The sequence below is a fragment of the Cyphomyrmex costatus genome, unplaced genomic scaffold, assembly GCF_001594065.2.
Source record: "Cyphomyrmex costatus isolate MS0001 unplaced genomic scaffold, Ccosl1.0 scaffold1155, whole genome shotgun sequence".
Lineage (NCBI taxonomy): Eukaryota > Metazoa > Arthropoda > Insecta > Hymenoptera > Formicidae > Cyphomyrmex > Cyphomyrmex costatus.
The window spans coordinates 1-2,302 of NW_017275125.1; positions in this window are offsets into that span (position 1 = coordinate 1).

Consider the following 2,302-nt stretch of genomic DNA (forward strand, 5'->3'; position numbering starts at 1 on the left):
AGTGTGCTTATTTTTCGAGTTATTTGGCTGCCTAAGTTAAAATGGGTCACCCTGTATATATAAACGTCCACATATATGACATTTTTTCCCGAGGAGATTATAAAGCTCAAAATATCTCTTCTTTGCAGAAATAATAATTATGCCGTCCTGTGCAGCTTATTGTTGTAACAATAGTTACAAAAAAAGGATTTTTGTTACTCAAATTTCCTAAAGATCCCATATTAAGGGAAAAGTGGCGCATTGCTGTTGGAAGGAAAGATAATTGGAAAGTAACGTCAAATCACCGATTATGCGAAGTAAAACATTTTTTTCTTAGTGAGATACTTTATTATAAAGCAAAGTATTATATACTGATATTAATTATGTGATTGTAGAAACACTTTAAACCCGATAACTGAATAGTTTATAGGAGGCGCATGTTCTTTTTTGAGTCATTAACAAATTGATACTCTGAAATTACAAGCAATTATTTTTTGTACGGTCTAGTATAAATTTCAAATTAAATCTCAATAACCAATTTTTATATTTTGTGCACTAAGAATAACATATTACAGTTATTTTCTAGAAAACTGTAATATTCAAATTGTAATCTGTTTTACTTATATATATGTATGTTCAATTTGAATTTGCACCTTGAATAATCTATCAGTTCCTTTTCGTGGTACATATTCAACATAGAAAATATTCTGTTAGATATAGATTAATACAAAATTACATTTTTCAGTTGTTTAAATAGCGCGCTCATTAATTATTAGTTATCCTTTTTCGAGTGACCATGTTTGTATAATTTTCTTTTACTTTCAAAAGTTGGCATTTCCTACTTACTTGACACTCAGCTCCCTCTCTATCGTCTTGACCTACCTATTGTAAGCATTGTATTTTGTACCACACGTGTTTAATAAAATAAACTACTTCAAAATAACATATTCGTTATATGTACGTTCACTTTGAACTGGCAGATTTAGTAATATATCAGTTACTTTTCGTGGTAATATATTATATTAGATAATATCATTTAAAGTATTAAAGGTTTAAATTATTAGGTTACATTATTAGATAATCATTTTAATTTAGAATGGTACAAATTTTTGGAGTTAATTTTCAAAGGTTGATATTCATTGGGTTTTTTATTTTGTGATTAGGTAATCGTTTTAATTTTGAAAGGTTCAATTTTTGTAGTTTTCATTTACTTTTCGTGGTACATATTCAACATAGAAAATATACATAATGTATGTTCACTTTGAACTGGCACATTCAGTAATATATCAGTTACTTTTCGTGGTAATATATCATATTAGATAATATCATTTAAAGTATTAAAGGTTTAAATTATTAGTCAATTATTATTATCTTTCATTATATTTATATCGCGCGGCCTGAAAAATGCGCTTTAATTACTTATTTAAAATATTAAGAACAATGTGAAGAATAATCACTTCGTCGACTAGCCAACAGAGGTCTATAGTTACTCATGTCATTTCTCGCAAGTGCCGAATTACATGAGTAATGTTTATATAGAACTTCTTTCTAACATCTTCCCAGGCGTCTAAGGTAGGCTCCCACTATATTACCTTACTGATGAGTCCAGTAGTGGAAGCCGGGACAAAACGCCAACTTGTGATATTCTTCGCTATCTTAGTTTTCACGGATTTTAAATTAATACTTTAATATTAAATTTTAATATATGTCTTTCAACATATTATTAAGATCTAATAAGATGCTATAGGCATCAAAAATTGGGTAAATTGATTCTCAATTTAACTAAAGGGATATTACTGCGGTAGTGAATATGTATGCGTCAATGCTGAAAATCTATCAGCGTCGCAAGGGGGACTACATACGCAGTATATAAATTTCACACAATATAATAAACATTAACAGGTGCGTCGACTTAGGATTTCACCATATGTGGAGGTAGGATTTCGCGTGGGGGAACTGACAATCAAAAAAAAAGATCCCAGTAAAATGTGTATCAAACTGCTGTAAGGAATTAGTTTTTTTCTTTTAAGAGAATTGTGATTTTTATACTTTTTCCATATGTATATATTTGCAAAATACATATTTCGGTAAACCTTTACAAAAGGGGACCACCCTACGATGACCTTGATCTTGACATATGTTGTCAAGGTCATGACCCTGAGTAACCTCCAACAGGTTTTAGCCGTCGCTCGTCCTTCGTTAAAAAGATATGAACAATCATAGTTTTAACGTATGCTATACATGTATGAAATAAAGTACTATTCTACACCTTTCCCTGTTCAGAAACGTTGAACTTTCCACTCAAAGTAACTTTTACCCCCCC